Source organism: Urocitellus parryii, chromosome 5 (genome assembly GCF_045843805.1).
Source record: "Urocitellus parryii isolate mUroPar1 chromosome 5, mUroPar1.hap1, whole genome shotgun sequence".
NCBI lineage: Eukaryota > Metazoa > Chordata > Mammalia > Rodentia > Sciuridae > Urocitellus > Urocitellus parryii.
In genome coordinates, this window is record NC_135535.1 from 208,286,045 (window position 1) to 208,300,844 (window position 14,800).

The following is a 14,800-nucleotide window of genomic DNA, read 5'->3' on the forward strand; positions in this document are numbered from 1 at the left end:
ACTTAAATAATACTGTGGTTTATCAAAAAAAGACATAAGAAATTTCAATTCTCATTCTTTGAATTATAAAAATCAACTTTTGGCTAAGTTATAAATCTGTTTATGATGTAATTATTTGTATAACTCTAGTAATGCTATCAGTGGCTATAGATCAGAATAAGTTTTTTAAAAAACACACAAAAAAATTATATAGCCCCATTATTTACCTGTAGAACATGTTTGTTTATGCCTGTATTTTAGCATTTATTGAATTATCATTGTTCTAATTTGAAAAGTCACATCCATAGGATAAGTAAAACCACCTACAAGTTGGCATAATTGTTTATTTCTCAGTTTGTGAAAATGTCCTTAATTTGTTGATGTAGTAAACAAATTTCAACTTTGCTATGCAAAAGAACAGAAGAAAATCTGCTTTGCAATTAAATGTGTAGTTCAATTGCACACAGGCAACATGCTATATGTGAAAAAAATTACTAACTGAATTACAAGTATTAAATACTGAAAAAATTAACAGTTTATTATAATTAATTTTATTTAACAATCTAGGAAGTTCAAAGCCATCAACAGTTCCAGTGCAATTTCAGGTGCAATTGGGAACTCGGGAATCCCGGTGGAGCTGTTAGTGTAGCGAACCTTGTAGGTAAAATACATGCATACTTTTGATAGCACATGTGAAGGGATCTCTCTAAAACGGACCTCATTAGTTTCATTTTCAGCAAACTGACCTGGGCCACTCACCATGGTTTTTATTGTTCCTGAGGTTAGTACGTGTTCTCTTTTTACAATACATTCATGACCATCAGAAGACATCGACTTGACATACACGGCATCAGGGCCTTCACGGCCACCAAGGGTTTTCTCTTATCCATCCATTATGTTCTTATAAACCCTAGAGTGGCTCCACATGGACGTTAGCAGTTTCTCGTCAGCCCCGCAGCCATCGCAGCCAAGTCCAGCTTTTCCTAATTCTGACTTCCCTTTGGCTTGGGTTTGTCTGCATGAAATTACTCATAAACATGTGAAGTTTCAGCTGAGACTGTCCACTCCAAACAGCCCAGTTACCCTCAATTCTGAGCAAAGACTTGGACTTTTATTGTCCATTGCTCACGAATGTTATCCTTGTACTCAAAATCCTGAAGTCAGTTGCAAAACCCCAGCAAATTTTGAAGGACATAGAAGAGGCTTATAATCAACTCAAAATTTTTCTGTTCCATCAAGATCATCTGTGGAACAGGAAACCAAATCTGGCATGGCCAAGAGTGGCTGGCCCATCCCTGGGGAGGCCAGAAAGGGAGGCTGGCAGTCAAATTCCTACTATCTGACAGGCGAGATTCCTTTGGTGGCCACCTCTCCAGAGCTCCCAGCCAGGAGTCCAAAACCCAGATCCATTCTTCACTCTGCTCAGTGCTGTGGAGGAGAGAGGATGACAGGACTGGAGCAACAGATGCACAGAGGGAATCAACTGGGTGGAGGTGGAGGCCAGGAGCAAAGGTGCTGGAGGAGGAAGTGTGAGATTAGGAGAAGGGAGGGCACTTGGCACCCGGGAAGAGGGGTGGAGTTGGTGATGGAGGAAGCAAGGCCGAGGCTCAGCTACAGGTGCCTGACGCAGCTGCTTTGGCCTCTTGGGCAAAGGTCAGCAAAGGCATCACTCGGCCGTACAGAAGGACTCAAGATCCGTTTTCGTCAAAACATTGGCCACCATCACTTGGACAAGGTGGCTCTTCCCAGGGGGAAGGTGGCTAAAATGAGTCAGTGCTGAGAGGGAGATAGAATGTGAAGTGCATCTGGTGCTGACCCAATTTCTTTCTGCTTACAAGCCAAGGTGAGGACCAGAAAATGGCAAGTCCTAAGCTTCTGTGCCCGCCAGCAGAGCACTCCCTGTGTGCTGAGGTCCCAGTTCACAACCACCATCCCCCCGAGTAAGTCCAGTACTACAGGGCCCTCCTGAGACTACTAAATGGCTGCCAGGTGCCACACTGGACCCCACACCTGCTTTCCTCCAAGTCAGAGGCCATCACTGGGCCCTGGATTGCTTCTCCTCTCTCTGAATGTGCCCCCACCATAGCCCATAATCAGGCTCCTGCAGGCGGAGTTCTGCCCAGTCACTTGATAACACGCCTTCAAAGAAGTGATGAGTCTCATACAAGCTGTCCCCTATCCACCGGCAATTTGTTTTTCTTGGGTACCAATGACTGTGTCCTTCTTTGTTAGGCCATACTTAGGAATCCCAAAACAAAACTCGGCAGGAAAAGCTCTCCAGGAGTGAACCCTAACACCTCCCAAATAAACAATGTCATGAAACATGGCAAACAGGTTTCACTAGAGTTCAGTGTGAACTTCCCTCACTGACTTCAGTGCCCTCAGATACACGCTGCAGAGCAGAATGGCGCTAACCCAACACTGTAGGGTTCTAAGCATTCAGACTGAGCATCTGTTTGTTGGATCTTTTCGAGCATAAGTTTTTCCTTAAAGGTTATTTGCCACTCTGAAAAGTGGGTCACTATGTTCTTGTGACATGGAGTGGTCAGAAGAACCAAAGCCAGGGGTCATTAGGGTGACAAAATGTCCATACATCCACATCAGTTAAAAGGGGGAAATGACCAAGATCTTCCTTGTGCCGCCTCCGTGGACGCCTGACATTGGTGACAAAACTCAGGCCATAGGTCTCTCCCTCCATGAGGGGAGTCACCACGCCACCAGCGCTAAGGTGGTGTCAGAAAGAGTTATTGACGTATAAGCATATCCCCCTCACTCACTAGTGATTTCCACAAATATACCCACCGATGGTCTTTTTATGTGCTTTCCAGAAATTACGGGGAGGCCCAGGGGGCCATTTGGGGGTTCTGTGCTTAGAGGTTTGACAGGAAATGTTAATGAGACTCACAGCCATGTTTATTCCAGGACTTATCTACTTGGAGTGGAGGGTTCCGGTTGCCTGAGCCTTGCTGAACAGGCCGAGGAGAGGAGAGGGGAGAGAGGAGAGGGAGGCAGCGGAGGGCACCTCCCGGCCTCTGCCAAGCCGCCTCCACGAGCACCGTTTACGGCCTCTTCTGCAGGGACTGCCTCCGTCTGCCCTCGTATTGTCAGGTTGACAAGAGGAGAAAAAAATTAACCAAAAGCCAAATCAAATAAACGTGCAACTCATAAATTCTGCAGCTAAAAATGTACCCCTGAGGGACAGCATCAGTGCACCATGGAAGGCTGCCCCTCTCCTGCCCTCGTAAAGACGAGGAGAAGGGAAGCGTCTCCGCTCCCGAGGCCCCAGCCAGGGGACCGCGCCAAGCGCCGGCTTCCTCCTGGTCTTGTTAAGGAATTTACTCCGTGGCTGGTGGCCTGAAGCTGCTCTCCTCCAAGGTGAGGTCAGCGTCTCCAGCCCTGCACCGCTGAGCGATTCCAGCCTGGACCGCTCCTCCTGTCCCCAGCCTGGGGCCGTGGGGGGTGCTCCTGCAGGGATGCTGAGTGCCGCACAGGGCTGAGGAAGAACAAGTGGAGCGCCATGGGGTGTGGCCAAGGACGCCCACCGAGCTCTCCAAGCCCAAGCAGGGCTCCCACCCAGGCCGGGAACTTCACTTTTCCTCTTCTGACCGGGCTCCCAGGCGTTTCTAGTGAACCCTACACTCTCTCCAAGATTTCAACCAGAACCAAGGATGAATCAGCCTTCAGCAGAAGCTAGCCTGTGGCCTGCCTCTGACGGAACCTGCCAGCAGCAGCAGGAGCTTCCAGGTGAAAACGTTGATCAAGCCATGGAAAGCGGCCCTCCCAAGGCGGGCAGAGCATTAGATCTACGTGGGACATTCTTGTTTGTGTGTGGGAACATTAACCAGTGCAGCCAGGAGCCCTGACGGAGAGTGTGTCTAGGAAGACTTGGAAATAACAGGGTGCCTCATGCACCCCAGTTGTCAGGGGAAATTAGATTCTTAATCAGCAAAACTCACAAAACGTCATCCGCAGAGCTCCATCTTGTGGCAAACGGTGCTGCTCTCTGTACCCCCTCTCCCCAAAAGGGGTGAGGGGCATGGAGACCAAGGCTATCTATCCAGTGCATGCTTTGCATCTTGGGGGTTTTTTACCTGAAAGAAGAGAGAGAAAGTTGTCAAAGCAATTAAAAAACAAGAGGTAGACTATTTGCTTAATCCGCTTCTAGATGATGCATGCAAACTCAAACTTGATTAATAGATCAGAAAAAGTGCAATATGTGTATATTTGCCAAAGCCTCCTCCATAAAGGGAGACTGGCGGAGAAAACACAACATCTTAGTAACCGACAGAAACAGCCATGGTCAGATAGCAGATCTTCACACGGACTTCCAAGAAATACTGGGTGCTTTTGCTGTCAATTATAGCTTGCAATGTTATTTCATATGAGGCATTTGTCAATTAACCTCAGTTAAAAAAAAATGACACAGATAAGTAAATTTGTAAAATCTACTAACTGAAAAGAGGGCGCTTGTGCAGCATCTTTTATTCCAACTCATGTACGTAAAATCACTTTCCACCAGCAAAGTATTGAACTCACAACATCCTTATTTTTAAAACAGGAATTCAAGAGTACAGCCAAAGCATCATCTGTATGCCCAACCGAGATTTCTGAATTTCACAACAGCACGTTCACAGGGCGAGTGGCGTTGCTGCTGTAATGATTTAGGTTAGATTGCCGATTCTAATAAAACTAATTCCTGAATGATGCAATAAGGAAACTGCGAGGCTGGTAACAGTTTTGAGAAACAGACTGTGTCTTTATGTTATTAAAATAAGAACAAATGAGTCACTGTCAAAACTGTTTCTTCAGTTAGTAATTACTCACTATCAACACTCTGTTAAATCAGGATTTTCTCCTTCTGCACGGGTGATAAAAGAATTGATTGGCTGTCGCTCCCAGGTGCTGAGTGACATCTGTCCTTTTGCTGTTGAGTTTCTGCAACTGGAGGCATTTTGACCAAAATCTACTGAGTCTTTTTGGCTTTGCCCCTAGAATCCTTAGCCTGCTTTGTAGAAAACTTAAGCATGCTTGTGCATGGGAATTGTCCCTTCCAGAAAGACACCTCAGAACTGCTGTACCCTTATTTCATGTTACAAAAGAGCAGGCTGATAACTCAAGAGCAGGGAAAGGTAAAAACCTGCAATGACATGGCCACTTCCCGTGTGGCAGCACACAGAACTTGTATCACGAGGCCTTGCAACATGAGAATCAACCACAACACTCTCAACACTCTGTGCCTACCTCCGATGGTCAATTTGGCTTCTCTGTGGTGAAACACTGATTTTTTTATTGCAAGCATTGGTACCACCTTTTTTTCCATCCATTGCTGAGGGTGGGAATTGGTGCCACTCGACCCTTGGTAGGTATGAAGCAAAATTCAACCAAAGATGAAAAACCGTATGCTCTCAAGGAAAGCCTACTGCAGCCTGGAACACAGAGAGAGCGGAAGGCAGCAGACACATTGGAGGACCAGGGGAAGCCTCCCAAGTAGCTCCACGGAGCAGAAGGAAGCCCAGCCCAGTGGGGAGGGAGAGCCTAAGGTGCTGGTCCAGAAAGATCTGTGTGATGGTGGGAGGATGCTCCTCAAGTCAGCGGGGACGGTTCCTGCAGCTGGGAGAGGACAGGCTTTCCCAGGAAATGAAAAGGAAGTGTCCAGAAAGGCTGAGAAAACACCAGCTTCTTGGAAAGAGGAACTGCAAAAGTTACTTCTGTCCCTGCGAAGAAGGCAGGAAAAGGGCTGCCAGGCAGTGGGACCTGCAGAGGGAGGGACCACAGCGGGCAGGACCCACCTCAGCAACTGCCCTGGACCTGGCCCCCATAAGAGGACAAAGCCAGAAAACAGCATTCACTGGACATGCCCCTGAAACCCGGGGGGACAGCAGAGGCTCCTATTTGGGGAGATGGAACACATGGATATTCTTGATTGTCAAGATTTGTGATGAAGCTATTGTCTAGCTGCAGGTGACCATCCATTCTGGGCAGGATGGGGAGAATCTCACTGTGCATCCCAGAAGGAGGCTCACAGAAGTGCCATCACGCCCCGTGTTCCAGAGCTTCCCCAGATTCACAGAGGCTCCTTGTACCCTCACGGCAGCCTCGTGGGCTGAGCTGTAAGAGCCGGGACAGCAGAGGGTCAGCATGGGCAAGTGACTCACCTGGCACCCAGCACTAATGTGGGTCAGTGTCCAGAGCTAAACCCGTCTTTTGACTCAGTGCCACCCACCTATGCCAACGGTCCTGTTGGAACACCAGGGGAAAGGAGGGGCACCCTGCTGGGACAAAAGCAAGAAGCCAGGACTACCAAATCTACTCGTAAAAGTGCAGGATCCTGCCAAGCACAGCGCTACTGCCTGCGATTCTGGCAACTGGGGAAGCTGAGGCAGGAGGATCACAAGTTTGACGCCAGCCTCAGCAACTTAGTGAGACCCTCAGCAATTTAGTGAGAGCCTGTCTCAAAATAAAATGGACTGGGAATATAGCTCAGTGGATAAAGCATCCCTGGTATTCCTCGATACCAAAAAAAAAAAAAAAAAAAAGGCGGGGGGTGAGCAGGATGCCCAGTTAAATCTGAACCCCAAATAAGCACCAAGTGATTTTTAGTATAAGTCTACCCCATGCATTAAGGAGGATACACTTATGCCAAAGGTACTCATTATTTGTCTGAAAGTCAAGTTTAACTAGGTATGTGCCATGTTATCTGGCATCCCTGGTGAAGTTGAATGCTGATCCTCCCATCTTCCTTCCAACCCAGGGGAGGAAGCCCTGGAGCAGGTGGAAACCTCCCCTGACAGGCCCGTCCCGAGGCAGGCTCTGCAGGGCACTCAGTCCTCTGCCATTATCTCACCCCATCCTTCCTACAGAGCTAGGGCACGGGCTTCATTGTCCCACATCACAAACAAAGGAAACTGTAACTGAGTGAGAAGTGACTTAGGAGATTGGTGACAGAGCCAGGACAAGAGCCCCACGTCTGCGTCCCAGTCTCTTGGTCTGAACAGAGAAGCCGTGCCCTGACTGATCTCCACCCAAGGAACTGAGCACACAGAACTCCTCTTCAAAGCCCAGCTGCAATTTTATTTCACATTTTGAACCCAACAGCATGAAAACACAAGCTGTCCAGGTGAGGTGGGCATCTTATTCTTCAGTCTTGGTGGACACAGCAGTCTTCAAAGCAGCCCTATGGCAAAGGGAGCAGGCAGACTGTGGGGTCCAGGGCCCCTCCGAAGGCCCAAAACCTTATAAGAGAAAACATCTAAAAAGAAATTTTAGAACAAGGGAGGCGGATTATTCTCATTTCCATATTGCAGATCTATTAATTTAGCCTGTAATCTTTGTCCAGGTGCATAAATGGATCGAATACTCCTGCCGTCAAAGCTGCATTTCCTTAAAAGGCAAAGATAATGTGGGCTGGGTATTCTTTTCCTACACATAATTCATTTAAGTCAGAAATGTTCTCAAATGGCTTCTTTTTTTTTACTGCTCTCCAAGTTTACGTGCACCATGATCCAAGAAGATATAAATTACCACTGGGAAAAGGGGGCAGGCTGCTCCCTCCCAGGGCACAAACACCAGGATTTCATTTTCCTGATACTTTTATTTTGCTGCTAATAAAATTGGGTGGTTAAACCTCCATGGTGGAGTATGAATATAACACCAGAGTTAAGCTTTAACACCAGCAAAAACTCTATTAAAATGTTGCCCCAGAGACTGTGAATTTGAATTCTGGCACTGCGGGTCCAGTTGGGCCTGAAAACTAAGGAGAGGAAGTCCCTAAGTCTTGCTGAGCAGGCCACACACAAGGATTTTTTTTTTCCTTTAGACTAATTTCCTTATGGAGACAAAAAAAAAAAAAAAAAAAGGAAGAAAGGCCTCAAAATTCTAGCCTACTCCTGAGAAGAAATGAGCTGTGAAGAAGCAGAGCCCAAGCCCTGCTGCCCGTGTGCCTGCCCAGCAGAGGGAGGCCTGCAGGGCCGGCTGGAAAGGGAACATTCCAGGTCTACCTTCAGATGCGCCTGCTCCACAGAGCCGCTTTCAGAGGGGTGGGAGTGGCGCAGGCTGGGGAAACAAACAGCATGTCACCAGGAGCGGGTGGAGAGTCTGGGTTCTAGAAACTTCTCCATCATGGGCACATTGGCCACTGACCCCCAGCCAGTCTCCTCATCCATGAGATGCAAAACACAGTTCAAGGTGATTGGAAAGGTCATGATTTCAAAAATACAAATCCAAAAAAGTTTTTCAGGCATCTTAATATGTCGGCAAAGGGGTCATTTATGAACACAAGAACACTTGTATTCTGTGTTTGTAGAACGAGTTTACTCCTCCTCCTCCTCCTCCTCCTCCTCCTCCTCCTCCTCCTCCTCCTTTGTACTTATTCTTAATGCTAGAAATTCCCTTTAAAATTGGGCTGGGAATAAAAAGTCAGTTATGTATTTTAATCAGTAATAATGGTTTAAAATTTTATTTAGAAACATAACACTTGTCATATCAACAAAATGCAAGAATTCCAAGAACCAGCATAAAAAAAATTCTTTTGAATTAACTCAGTTTGCATTTTATATTGTGTAACTGATAGAATAAAAATCAGTAAAATTTAGTATAACTAGTAAAAAAAAAAAAACTTAAATGCAACAAAGGACTTGAAAACTCTTGGGTTACTAAGAGTAAGAACAAATTAGAAGGCAGGTGACAACTGACAGCCCTGTTATCAAACTTCTAGATGGAGACGGTGCTGACAATATCCATGTTCCAGCAGGCTTGCAGAACGACTGTTCAACATACATTTTACTAACACAATCGATGAATTTAGCAAAGATGTATTTAAGAAGAGAGTATTTGAGGATTAGGAGCAGGTTTTAGAAATGAAATGGAGGATAAGCTAACAAATCTATCAGAAATAAGATCAACAACTTAAAATTTAAACCAATCTTGAGCATATATTTGAACTTGGATATGCAGAAATGGTGCACAAGTCCCTAAGGTTCAATGATGCACTCAGAGGATCAAGAGCCCTATAGACAGTTAAATTACTCAGAAAGCCAGGGAATTTATCAAACATGAATTTCAAAGTGGATTCTGGCCTCCAGGAAAAATGGAAGTGCCCATTAATGTACATACAAAATAAATGTTGTCTGCAAGCTCTTTCTACTATTTATTTTTTGACCACAAATTGGCTGAGGGTTTTTAATTTACATAAGGTCAGACAAAGAGTCCTTTCCCTTTGATAGAAGTGTTCTGGGTCCAAGTTATGCACAACTATTTACAAATACTAAAATATTGCTGGCCTAACAGGCACAACACAAAGAAATAATTTGCACCACTTCGCATCTCTTGGTGCATTATTTAAAACCAACCCCAATTTGAGAATGTTAACATTAAATAGGTTTCACACATGGAGGAAATTCGTACAAAGCCATCATACATTATGAATGAAAATTATAACAGTTCTGCTGAAATTTGTTAAAGCAGATGCACTGAAGTAGAATGAACACCAAGTCTGCCAGGGTCCTTAGAAACATATTTAGCTCATAACCTCAATATTTATTTTATTGATCAAAAGAAATGTTAACTTCATCTACTGTTGACAGATAATTTGTCAAAAAATGTTTTAAATAACAATACTTCATAGCCAAGGTGGCTCAGGAAATTAGTCAGTGGCCTTTGGGCCACAGGCCTTGAGCCTGGGCTGCCCCCAAGGAAGGGGTTTGGGGACTGGGCCCACACCTGGGAAGGAAGGCAAGATGGCAGCCAGGCTGGGCTGAGATGCAAGTGGGCGCCCAGGGGCTCCCTTCACGTGGCGACTCCAATGCCACACTGCTTCTTGACCATGAAGAGTTGACATCCAAAAGAATAAGGACTCCTCTTTCTGAGATGGTCCCTGGGGTGCATCAGGCCAGAGTGGGGAAGTGCACCTCGGGGGAGGTCGGGGGGACTTGGCCACCACACACTTGGTGTCCTATCAGAGAACACCCCTCTGACTGCTTGCTCTCCTCCACTCGAATCTCCCAACTCCTGGGTCTCTGACTTCCTGCTGTCCATAAACTGAGTCCTCCTACCTTACACATGGTTTTCCCTCTATCCCTGCAGCCACTACCCCACGCCTGCCTGGACAGCAAAGCCACAACCTCAGGATCCTGACCCTCCAACCCACATCCTTCCTATAAATGGGCCCCAGATTCACATTGCCTGCTTCTCCTGGTGACATGAGGGCTCTCCACAGGGCCTTGGGAGACTGTGCTCAGAGGGCTGAGGGAGGTCACCCGGGGCCCTCCCAGCTCCCTGTGGAACAGGCAGTTGGTCACGATGCTCTCAGGTGTTCCTTCTGTCCCAAGAACCTTGGAAATCATGTTGTTCAACGCTCACGCTGCCTCCCCCAGCACAGGAATGTACCCAGGCCCTTTTCGAAGATGGGAAACAAGAAGCACTTACATCCATCATCAAGCAACGCAAGGAAACCATGCTGGGGGGCCGCGGGAGGACCGCTTGCCAGACAGTGCCGCCGACCACCGCTGCTGGCTCAGCCTCAGCTGCTGCTGCAGGGCAGCGCTAGGACATCCACTTCCTGTCACCTCAAGAGTTCAAAATGAGTTCCTCTGTGGGGTCTGTGGCCCCAGTGGCCCTGTGGACGCACAGGGACAAGCATGTCTGGCCGCGATGTGCTCCCAAGGCCAACCCAAGGTGAGGGGTACATCTGTCCTCTGGAGTGTGCTGCCCCAGTGGAGAGCTGGCTTCACCCTCCAGCTCCAGCCCCACCCAGGCCCCAGCACACTGTGCACAGTGCCCTGTCCTTGGCAGGTCCTCATTCGGGGGCCCTCGGTCCCTCCAGGAATGGGGGGGAGGAGTGGCCTTCTTGGGGAGCGGGATCCTGGAAGGCGGCCCTTCTCCCACCCTCCATGCATTAGGTGCTCAGGACAACCTGTGGGCGGTCTCATACTCTTCTCCCAGATGGACCTGCCTCCTCCTGGCTCCTTGCTGACCAAGTGCTCCACCTGGGCCAGCAGAGGCCAGCAAGTTACACATGTCCGTGGTCCAGAGCCAGCTCTTGGACATTTCCTGCTAACGTGCACTGTTAGTCAGCTAGGGCTTCCACAGCAAACACCAGAGACGGACCTAGACCACAGCAACCGTGCCTCCATTCTGGCAGGAGCTGGGCGTCCGGGTGTGGGCCCGGCTGGATGTCTGAGGTCTCTCCTGGCTTGGAGGCCGCTGATCTGTGTGTCCACACCTGTTCATCCCCTTTCTTAAGAACCAGACTGGACTAGGATGCACCTGATTTTACCCTGATCACCTCTCTAGTGGCCCCACTTCCACACACAGCCACATCCTGAGGGAGAGGGGCTGAGGACCTCAACATATTAATCCTGGGGCCAGATTCAGCCATTCCACACAAGATCCTGGCTTCCTGCTCCCAGGAGGGAGTTGCTCTCCAGCCCATTTACATTATGGGAAGTTCACCCCCAGCTGGCTTCTCACCTGGAGACAGATCTGCCCACAAAGGACAAGTGGTAATGCCTCAGCAGAGGATCCGGGGGTCCCACCGAGCACACACGGCAACCCAGGGGGCTTGTTCCCTGCACAAAGCCCTCTCACAAGCGCCCAAGTCTTTGATCCTCCAACTTGCCCTGCATGGGAGGCTGGGGAGGTATTAATCAATGAATGCAGATTAATTTATGAGATGAGGAGAGGCAGAGCAAGCTGCCCAAGGTCACACAGCTAATTACAGCCCACGCCTTGCGACGAGGCGAGGCGCTCCTGCAGTACCCCTTGCTGTCCCCTGTGCAATAAGAGATGCCTGGGACACGATTCACAGCGGCTCCCTTGGCCTGCAGCACGTTCATCATCTTGCCTGAGTCACGACCCGGCCTCCCCACAAGATCGTATCACAATGAAAACACCTCGCACAGGTGGTGAACTTGATTTATTAAATTTTCTCAGCTTCATGTATGCGGAAGTTCCTCCACACAGGAAAAATCTCCTAAATATTGAAAACATATGTACATGGGACAAAGCATGGGGGGGCACTTATTATAATCTATCGCACATGATAGATGCTTTTTTAACAAAGTCAGTATGAACTTTCCACATTAATCAAAAGTGGATGCTGTGTGATTCTGTATAATTAACCAGGAAGTCACATCATGAGTGATAAATATCAGATGGCAGAGTAAAGCCAGAGAACGCCGGCCTGAGTGCTGGTGAGCAACCTGGGGTCCTGGTGGCCCACAATGCAATTATTACTCAGTTAATTGAAGGGTCAAGTTTCCCAAAGATTAGTAATTAGACTGCAGTGGCCTGCTCCTCGGAGGCTTGACAAGTGCCCAAAGCATCCCCTTTGGGCGTCCTGGACCTCTGGCTCAGAACCCCAGGCCTTTGCATTGCTGTAGTCCTTGCAGAGCCAAGACCGGAGGAGAGAACAGTGCATGCGGGAGCCAGCACCTGAGAAGTTTCTCGGAGGAAGGCACCTGACGCAGCTTGACTCAGCTGATGAGGGCATCTCTGCCACATTTGCACTGAGTGGCTGGCAGCTGTGTGGGTCACCACGTGCAGGAGACTTGGAAACTGTGAGACAAAACATACCCTCGAAAGTCCCAATATCCATGTCCTCTGTGCCTTTTGCTTAGCCCTGGTTGGACTCCAGCAGGTTAGAACTGCCATCAGCTGCAGCAATCTCACTCCTCACCTGGTGATTAAGACCCTCCACAAACTCTCAGGGGATGCCTCCAAAGCACCTGCATCTCCCAGTGTTTGGGCTCGCCCTGGGGAGGACTTCCCAGTCCACAGCCTTCCTCCTGCTCCCTTGCTACCTGCACCCTTATCCATTCCTCAGAGCTGAGCTGAATGACCTCCTGGTTCAAAAGTCCTTTTGTTCAATCTCGAATGCCCAGCAACACCTGTCTCTCTGCGCCAGCGGCACTGGACGAATGACCGCTCCCTCCAGCTGTGCACCACAGGTGTGGGCCCGCCTTCCCTCTGCCTCTGGAGACTGGGTGCTGCTTACAGGCAAGCTGGTGTCCCTCCATCCTGCACCTGCACTCACCCAGTCCGACACCCCTAGTTGGGAGGCAACGCCAGTGAACTGGAGGTGTGGGTGGGGACCGAGAGATCCCGTGCCACCCAGAACATGTGACGGCAGATTGAGCGGAGTAGCAACGGGATCGGGGCAGGCAAGAGTCACGAGGAAAGGGAGAGGGGAGAGAGGCCAGTGGCAGAGGATGGGGTCCCCAAAGAGAAGCCAGAGAGAGAAGATGCCCCCTCATGAGTCAAAGGGGCTTGGGATCCTGGGAGGCCCAGAACTGGAAACACACTGAGCTTCCCACAGTAAGAGCTGGCTACGGTGGCGCGACCCCCCAGTGAAATGCTCCAGGTTCCCATCAGAACAGAGAGCAGCGTGTGCTGTGCATCGTGTGCTCGGCAGCATGGAAAACAGGCAGGGGTGGCCAGGTAAAGGTGCACACAGTGGGCTCACCAGGTCAGGATCACGGTCATTTTTTACTTTACAATTTCTACTTTTCTGTGTGCTCCAATCTTTCTGGAATGAACACACAAGGTGGGAGTGGGGGAGGGGAGAGCAATGGTGATTTTGTCATTAGCTCTGTCTCAGCAAGAGGGAGCACTGTGAAACCCAGGGGACTGGCTGCTCTCCTAGCCAGAGCACACAGCAGGCAGGACAGGGGGAAGGCCAGGGCACCAGGACGTCCAGCAGCAGCAAGCTGAAACAGAGAGCCTTTCATAAGAGACAAAGAGGACACATGGCTAGACACTCCAGCCCCCCACTCCCCCCTCCTTCCTGATCTCCAGCCCCAGGGTCCTTAGCCCAAAGCCTGGACCAAGTCAGGCGTCACTCAAGGAGTCGCCACCCACCTTCCCTGTCCACCTGGCTCAAGGTCACCACCTTGTTCCTACAAGGTGCAGCTACAACAGGAAGCAGAGCCACGGCAGTTCTGCACTCACACTCAGGTCTCCTCCTGAGAACTTAATGTCTCTGTCAAAACCCAGAGGAAGGCTCCCCGTCCCAGCACCAATCACCGGTGGCCAGGCTCCTTTAGTCGCCATTCCTGTGCAAGAGCCAGCTGTGGCTGTACCCTCCGCCCCCTCAGGACCTGGAAGAAGGCCTCACCCTACAGGGGCACCTTTGCACCTCTGGATGGAGCAGCTACTTCTCAAAGCACTTGGAAGAGCCCTCGTGAGCAGGAGAGACCAGGCTTTCCACGGGGCATGAGCCAGGGCCCCTCTCTGGCATCGCTGACCAGTCCCCCCATGCTCCTAAGCAGCATCAGATTTCAACCCCAACCACACCAGGATCAACGGCACCGAGGCGCACGGTGTTTTCCATCTTGTTTGCCTTCCCTCTCCTTGTCTTTCAGGGTAAACAGTTGATGTTGTTCTAAGAGGTCAGTTTTAGATGCCGGAGCACCACCAAAGTATTTAGTTTTAAAATGACACCACTGTTTAAGACCCAGGAATTTTCAGAATGTATGATTTACTGTTGTGGCACTCCATAGGACTCATTTCCTGCCTCCAGGGGAACTCGTCAAAGTGTTAAATAAACATGACGTCTGTGTCTTGCTTTCTTTCCAAAAGTGCAAGCACTGCGCGACTCTAATGGTTAAATACTGCGCCTCACACAACTGAGCCACTGTGTCACACTTGCTTCTTTCCCGTGGCTTCATTTCATGTATTAATTATTTTGTGTTCAGACAAAGACTTTAATTAGGAGTCATAAAGGGTTTCTGAAGAGTGAATAAGTAGTTCCATCCGCATTAAACTGATAATAAACAGACATTTCTAGAACAAGAAGCTGCCGTGTGCAAGCCTTAACTAAGCCTGA

At 49.0% G+C, this 14,800-nt stretch overlaps 1 pseudogene; it reads right to left on the bottom strand.

Annotated features, from left to right (window-relative positions):
* Nucleotides 1–534: 534 nt before the first annotated feature.
* On the bottom strand, nt 535–873 carry LOC113198407 (elongin-C pseudogene; annotated as a pseudogene).
* Nucleotides 874–14,800: the final 13,927 nt, after the last annotated feature.